Below are 8,054 nucleotides of genomic sequence, written 5' to 3'. Positions count from 1 at the left end.
AGAGCCTCCCCCTCCCCCTGGCCTGCAAGGTAGGTGGAACTGTGACCGACGACAGAACAGGCCCAGTGGCCCGTGGAGGGGCAGAGCTGCCAACCACGCCTGCAAGGTAGGCGGATTTGCGACCCACCGGCAGGTCAGGCCCAGCAACCCGCAGAGGGGCAGAGCCGCCCCATGCGCCTGCAAGGTAGGTGGACCTGTGACCTACCATCAGAACAGGCCCAGTGGCCTGCGGAAGGGCAGAGCCGCCCCCTGCGCCTGCAAGGTGGGTGGACCTGTCACCCACCGGCAGAACAGGCCCAGAAACCCGCGGAGTGGCAGAGCTGCCCCATGCGCCTGCAAGGTAGGCGGAACTGCGACCACCAACAGAACAGGCCAGACTTGCAACCGACAGACAGAACAGGCCCAGAGATCCGCCGAGGGGCAGAGCCGCCGCCCGTGCCTGCAAGGTAGGCGGACCTGCGACCCACTGGCAGAACAGGCGCAGCGGCCTTCAGAGGGGCAGAGCTGCTGCCCACGCCTGCAAAGTAGGCGGAACTGCGACCACCAACATAACAGGCCCAGCGGCCCGCAGAGGGGCAGAGCCGCCGCCCGCGCCTGCAAGGTAGGCGGACCTGCTACCGACTGGCCCAGCAGCCTGCCGGTGTGGTAGGCACATTGGCCCAATTGGAGGAGGAGCAGAGCCGCCACCCGCGCCTGTGAGGGAGACTTTGCAACTATACAAGAGCAATACAAATATATAGGTGGAAAATTCAATAACACAACAGTTTCACCAAGCAGAAAGAAACGCGAACAGTATGAAGAGACAAGGAAAGAAAGGACCACAAGCAATGCAGGTCAACTCAACGTTAGAAGAGGTAATATCTGCAGCAGATGGAATGTCATATAAAGAATTCAGGATATACATGCTTCAGATGATCTGGAGTCTCGAGGAAGACATTAGACAGCAAAATCAGACAATGAAAGATCACTTCAACAATGAATTACATAAACAAATCCAGGTAGCAAAAGATCAACTATACAGGGAGATAGAGGTTATAAAAAACAAACAAACAGAAATCCTAGAAAGGCAGGAAGCAATAAACCAACTTAAAAACTCAATTGAGAATACTACCAGCAGAGTAGAACACTTAGAAGATAGAACATCAGACAATGAAGACAAAGTATTTCAACTTGAAAAGAACATAGACAGCTCAGCAAGACTGTTAAGAAACCATGAGCAGAACATCCAAGATATATGGGATAACATAAAGAGACCAAACTTAAGAGTCATTGGGATACAGGAAGGTATAGAGGTCCAAACCAAAGGAATGAGCAATCTCTTCAATGAAATAATTCGAGAAAACTTCCCAGACTTGAAGAACGAGACAGAATCCCAAATCCTAGAAGCCTACAGGATGCCGAATGTGCAAAATCATAAGAGATCCACACCTAGACACATTATAATGAAGATGGCCAACATACAGAATAAGGAGAGAATTTTAAAAGCTACAAGAGAAAGGAAGATGATTACATTTAGAGATAAACCTATCAGGATAACAGCTGATCTCTCAACACAGACTCTGAAAGCTAGAAGATCCTGGAATAACATATTTCAAACACTAAAAGAAAATGTGTTCCAACCAAGAATTGTGTATCCAGCAAAATTAAGCTTCAGGATGGAAGATGAAATTAAAACCTTCCACGATAAACAAAAGTTAAAAGAATTTGCACCTAGAAAACCATCTCTCCAAAAAATCCTTGGCAAAACATTACAGGAAGAGGAAATGGAAAATAACAATGAAAACCAACAGTGGGAGGTAGGACAGTAAAGGGGGGAAAATAATCAAAGAGGAAAACAAACCATGTTTAGTAACATAAATAAACAAATATGGCTGGAGGAACAAACCATATCTCAATAATAACCCTAAATGTTAATGGCTTAAACTCACCAATTAAGAGACACAGGCTAGTAGAATGGATCACAAAACATGACCCAACAATATGCTGCCTACAGGAGACGCATTTGATAGGAAAAGACATACATAGACTGAAGGTGAAAGGTTGGGAAAAATCATATCACTCATATGGACTTCGGAAACAAGCAGGAGTGTCCATACTCATATCAAATAAAATAGATTTCAAGCCAAAGTTAATCAAAAGGGATAAAGAGGGACACTACATACTGCTCAAGGGAACCATATACCAACAAGACATAACAATCATAAATATATATGCCCCAAACAATGGTGCAGCTATGTTCATCAAACAAACTCTTCTCAAGTTCAAGAGTATAATAGACCACCATACAATAATCGTGGGAGACTTCAACACACGTCTCTCACCACTGGACAGATCTTCCAAACAAAAGTTGAATAAGGAAACTATAGAACTCAATAACAGAATTAATAACCTAGACTTAATTGACATATATAGAATATACCACCCAAATCAAGCAGTTACACTTTTTTCTCAGCAGCACATGGATCCTTCTCAAAAATAGATCATATATTATGTCACAGGGCAACTCTTAGACAATATAAAGCAGTAGAGATAATAACATGCATCTTATCTGATCATAATGGAATGAAACTGAAAATCAACGATAAAAGAAGGAAGGAAAAATCATGCATCACTTGGAGAATGAACAATAGGTTACTGAATGATCAATGGGTTATAGAAGACATCAAGGAGGAAATTAAAAAATTATTAGAGATAAATGAAAACACAGACACAACATATCGGAATCTATGGGACACATTGAAAGCAGTTCTAAGAGGAAAATTCATTGCTTGGAGTTCATTCCTTAAAAAAAGAAAAAAAACAACAAATAAATGACCTCATACTTCATCTCAAAATCCTAGAAAAAGAAGAGCAAAACAACAGCAAAAGAAGTAGAAGTCAAGAAATAATTAAAATCAGAGCTGAAATTAATGAAATCGAAACAAAAGAAACAATTGAAAAAATTGATAAAACTAAAAGTTGGCTCTTTGAAAAATAAATAAGATGGACAGACCCTTAGCCATGCTAACGAAGAGAAGAATAGAGAGAACTCAAATTACTAGCATACAGGATGAAAAAGGCACTATCACAACAGACACTTCAGAAATACAGAAGATAATCAGAAATTATTTTGAATCCTTATACTCCAATAAAATAGAAGATAGTGAAGGCATCGATAAATTTCTTAAGTCATATGATCTGCCCAGATTGAGTCAGGAGGATATAGACAACCTAAACAGACCAATATCAATGGAGGAAATAGAAGAAACCATCAAAAGACTACCAACTAAGAAAAGCCCAGGACCGGATGGGTATACAGCAGAGTTTTACAAAACCTTTAAAGAGGAACTAATACCAATACTTTTCAAGCTATTTCAGGAAATAGAAAAAGAGGGAGAACTTTCAAATTCATTCTACGAGGCCAACATCACCCTGATTCCTAAACCAGACAAACACACCTCAAAGAAAGAAAACTACAGACCAATATCTCTAATTAACCTAGATGCAAAAATCCTCAATAAAATTCTGGCGAATCGGATACAAAAACATATCAAAAAAATTGTGCACCATGATCAAGTAGGATTCATCCCTGGGATGCAAGGTTGGTTCAATATATGGAAATCAATAAATGTTATTCACCACATCAATAGACTTAAAAATAAGAACCATATGATCATCTCGATAGATGCGGAAAAAGCATTGGACAAAGTCCAGCATCCCTTTATGTTCAAAACTCTAGAAAAATTAGGGATAACAGGAACTTATCTCAACATTGTAAAAGCAATCTATGCTAAGCCTCAGGCTAGCATCATTCTGAATGGAGAAAAATTGAAGGCATTCCCTCTAAAATCTGGAACAAGACAGGGATGCCCTCTCTCACCACTTTTGTTCAACATAGTTCTCGAAACACTGGCCAGAGCAATTAGACAGATGAAAGAAATTAAAGGCATAAAATAGGAAAAGAAGAACTTAAATTATCACTATTTGCAGATGACATGATTCTCTACCTAGCAGACCCAAAAGGGTCTACAAAGAAACTATTAGAGCTAATAAATGAATTCAGCAAAGTGGTAGGATATAAAATCAACACGCATAAATCAAAGGCATTCCTGTATATCAGCGACAAATCCTCTGAAACGGAAATGAGGACAACCACTCCATTCACAATATCCTCAAAAAATAAAATAAAATACTTGGGAATCAACCTAACAAAAGAGGTGAATGAAAACTACAGAACCCTAAAGAGAGAAATGGCAGAAGATCTTAGAAGATGGAAAAATATACCCTGTTCATGGATAGGCAGAACTAACATCATCAAAATGGCGATATTACCAAAAGTTCTCTCTAAGTTCAATGCTATCCCAATCAAAATCCCAACGGCATTTCTTGTAGAAATAGAGAAAGCAATCATGAAATTCATATGGAAAAATAAAAGACCCAGAATAGCAAAAACAATGCTAAGCAGGAAGTGTGAATCAGGTGGTATAATGATACCAGACTTCAAAGTATACTACAGAGCAATAGTAACAAAAACAGCATGGTACTGGTACCAAAACAGGTGGGTGGACCAATGGTACAGAATAGAGGACACAGAAACCAACCCACAAAACTACAACTTTCTTATATTTGATAAAGGGGCTAAAAGCATGCAATGGAGGAAGGATAGCATCTTCAACAAATGGTGTTGGGAAAACTGGAAATCCATATGCAACAAAATGAAACTGAATCCCTTTCTCTCGCCATGCACAAAAGTTAACTCAAAATGGATCAAGGAGCTTGATATCAAATCAGAGACACGGCATCTGATAGAAGAAAAAGTTGGCTACGATCTACATACTGTGGGGTCAGGCTCCAAATTCCTCAATAGGACACCCATAACACAAGAGTTAATATCTAGAATCAACAATGGGACTTACTCAAACTAAAAAGTTTTTTCTCAGCAAAAGAAACAATAAGAGAGGTAAATAGGGAGCTGACATCCTGGGAACAAATCTTTACTCCTCACACTTCAGATAGAGCCCTAATATTCAGAGTATACAAAGAACTCAAAAAATTAGACAATAAGATAACAAATAACCTAATCAACATATGGGCCAAGGACCTGAACAGACACTTCTCAGAGGAGGACATATAATCAATCAACAAGTACATGAAAAAATGCTCACCATCTCTAGCAGTCAGAGAAATGCAAATCAAAACCACCCTAAGATACCATCTCACTCCAGTAAGATTGGCAGCCATTATTAAGTCAAACAACAACAAGTGCTGGGAGGATGTGGGGAAAAGGGTACACTTATACATTGTTGGTGGGACTGCAAATTGGTGCAGCCAATTTGGAAAGCAGTATGGAGATTTCTTGGAAAGCTGGGAATGGAACCACTATTTGACCCAGCTATTCCCCTTCTGGGTCTATTCCCTAAAGACCTAAAAAGAGCATGCTACAGGGACACTGCTACATCGATGTTCATAGCAGCACAATTCACAATAGCAAGACTGTGGAAGCAACCTAGATGCCCTTCAATAGACAAATGGATAAAAAATGTGGCATTTATACACAATGGAGTATTACTCTGTATTAAAAAATGACAAAATCATAGAATTTGGAGGGAAATGGATGGCATTAGAGCAGATTATGCTAAGTGAAGCTAACCAATCCCTAAGAAACAAATGCCAAATGTCTTCTTTGATATAAGGAGAGTAACTAAGAACAGAGTAGGGAAGAAGAGCATGAGAAGAAGACTAATATTAAACAGGGATGAGAGGTGGGAGGAAAAGGGAGAGAGAAGGGAAATTGCATGGAAATGGAAGGAGACCCTCAGGGTATACAGAATTACATACAATAGGAAGTCAGGGGAATGGGAAAAATAATACAAGGGGGAGAAATGAATTACAGTAGAGGGGATAGAGAGAGAAGAGGTGAGGGGAGGGGAGGGGAGGGGGTATAGTAGAGGATAGGAAAGGCAGCAGAATACAACAGACACGAGTATGGCAATATGTAAATCAATGGAAGTGTAACTGATGTGATTCTGCAATCTGTATACGGGGTAAAAATGGGAGTTCATAACCCACTTGAATCAAAGTGTGAAATATGATATATCAAGAACTATGTAATGTTTTGAACAACCAACAATAAAAAAAAGAAAAAAAATTTGTGTCGTATTTAACCCTAATTTCAAGTATGCTTATGATTCCTATTTGTTAATTCATTCACTTGTGGATTACAGACATCTTGACTACTCAACTCTGTCCTCCACATGGAGCTGGGCACTGGGAAGCAGCATGGACAAGAATAAGGTGCTTCCTGTCCTCATAAAACTGATTCATTGAAATATTTCTTTCTGAAGAGACCTGTTTGTTTCTACACTTCCCCTTACAAAATGTCACATTTCCTTCATGACTCTGAATGACATCCTTTATCCCTGGTAGAAGGACCACTCTGAGTCACTGAGGATGGCCATTTGCAATTACTGGGGTCTCTGAATTCTTGCTCCTGAAAGGAAACCCCTGTGTAGAGGAATTCTGCAGTGACCCCCATTTCTGTCCCACACAGTCTGTCCCAGACTTTCTTCCTCTTGCTCTGGGGGTCATGACAGGGCCTAGGATATTCAGTGAGAGTGTTGGCATCATAGAACGTTCCCATGTCAGTACCAGACCCATGTTTCAGGAGAGGGAGATCATGATTTAGAATCAGAAAGCACTGGGTTTTATGGAAGTTTCAGAATCTCCGACTTCATTAATTACTTAAGCTCTCCAAGCTTCTGTATCCTTCCCTGGTACAGAGGGCCAGTACCTCCCACATAGCAGGGTGCTCTTTAGAATCCCAGTGCATGATGGCAGGTGCTGCAGTCTTATTTGTGTTTGCAGGAGTCCTGGTGGAGAGTTCCTAAGCATGCATCCATCTCTTCTTGCCTGGGAGACTGATTTCACAACAATGAATGAAAATGAGGAAGACAGTCCCTTATATTTTCGCAAGAAATCACTGATAATGAAGTTGCTTACACTCATTATTACTCTGGTTAGGTTGCCAGGAAATGTGACTATGATCTGGTTCCTAGATTTCCACATCTTCAGGCACAACACCTTTCTCTACATCTTAAACCTGGCTGCTGCAGAACTTTCTTTCCCTTTGCTTTCTTTCCCACATTATAGATACCCTGCTGCATTTTGCTATCATCTTTTATTCTGTCTCTATCCACATCTATACTCTCTTTGTCCTTCTGTGGATCTTTGCCTACATTGCAGGCTTGAGCATGCTCAGTGCCATTAGCGCTGAGCACTGTCTGTCTATCCTGTGGCCTATCTGGTACCACTGCCACTTCCCTAGACACACGTTAGCTGTCATGTGTGCTATACTCTGGGTCCTGTCCCTGCTGTTTAGCACCTTGGAAGGATACCAGTGTCACCATCTATTTCATGATTTTGATTATTTTTGGTGTCAGGTATTTGATTTCTTCACAGCCCCTTGGCTGACTTTTTTATTTGTTGATCTCTCTGGGTCTAGCTTGGCCCTACTGGTCAGGATGTTCTGTAGGTCCAGGCAAAGGCTGATGACCATCCTGCTCACAGTGGTGGTCTTTCTTTTTTGTGTTCTTCCCTTAGGCATCCAAGGTTTCCTAGTAACCTGGGTTGGGACTGACTTGGGTATGTTCTTGTCATATGTTCTTCCACTTCCATCTCTCCTGTCCTCTCAACTGGTGGCAGTTGTGTCTCCATCTCCACCAACCCCATCATTTACTTCCTCACTGGATCCTTTAGGCAGTGCCATCTGTAGTGGCTGACTCTCCAGCTGATTGTCCAGGGGGCTTTGCAGGACTCTCCTGAGAAAGATGAATGTGGAGATAGGCTTTCTCAGGAAGCCCTGGAGATGTCAGGCAGCAGAGGAGATGGTGATGAAGATCAGACAGATTGGCTTTGAGACCCAACTCCTCCATACTGTGTTGGGACATTTTCTTAACTTCTCACATCCTTGACCTCTGAGACAAGGCCTGTTAAACATTGATTAGGATATCTTAAACTTCCTTAGGACTTTTACCCCATTAGCTTATAGCCTTCACCAGATCTGAGTCCAGGACTGT

The 8,054-nt window shown here is 41.2% G+C and overlaps 1 pseudogene across 1 annotated transcript; it reads left to right on the top strand.

Moving 5' to 3' along the window:
* Positions 1 to 6,809: 6,809 nt before the first annotated feature.
* Positions 6,810 to 7,750, top strand: LOC308641788 (mas-related G-protein coupled receptor member X2-like; annotated as a pseudogene). The gene is made up of 2 exons: positions 6,810 to 6,816; positions 7,129 to 7,750. The product of its transcript is annotated as a mas-related G-protein coupled receptor member X2-like (transcript).
* The last annotated feature ends 304 nt before the right edge of the window (positions 7,751 to 8,054 follow it).

Source organism: Spermophilus citellus, assembly GCF_964194105.1.
Source record: "Spermophilus citellus genome assembly, chromosome: 2".
In the NCBI taxonomy this organism is placed as follows: Eukaryota; Metazoa; Chordata; class Mammalia; order Rodentia; family Sciuridae; genus Spermophilus; species Spermophilus citellus.
Note: the sequence above shows the minus strand (reverse complement) of the source record. Positions and strands in the feature narration are given on the sequence as shown.